This window comes from Plasmopara halstedii (genome assembly GCF_900000015.1).
Source record: "Plasmopara halstedii genome assembly, contig: Scaffold_350, whole genome shotgun sequence".
Taxonomy (NCBI): domain Eukaryota; phylum Oomycota; class Peronosporomycetes; order Peronosporales; family Peronosporaceae; genus Plasmopara; species Plasmopara halstedii.
Window position 1 is genome coordinate 738,764 of NW_020187271.1, and position 439 is coordinate 739,202.

The window sequence follows — 439 nt, forward strand, 5'->3', positions numbered from 1 at the left end:
GGTAGTGTCAGACTCATAGTCGACCACCTCCACATCCTCAGCGAGGTCACTCGTCATTGATAGCGTGCACAAAGCGCGACGCTCGTGGTCATCGAGTCTAGAATGTATATTCCTTGGTGCCGCGGACGCACTGTCCGACCGACATCGCACCACGTGCGGGAGACGAAGTTGGGCACTGCCCGTGTTCGCTGTCAGAACCTGCGAGACTTGGTGACTTCTGTGTCGTTGACACAGGGCTCATTAAGCATATAAGTCGTTTTATTCCAACGAATTAAGTTGCAGTGTCTAGCAGACACGCGATCCTCAACAATCGGTTGAAACTGTAAATGCTCTCAATCGTAATGGGGGAGGGTGTAACGGGAGTTACACGTAGCCTGGTTTCAGGGGTGTGTGTCACACGAGATGGGCATGGTGTGACTGCACCCAAACAAGAATACGG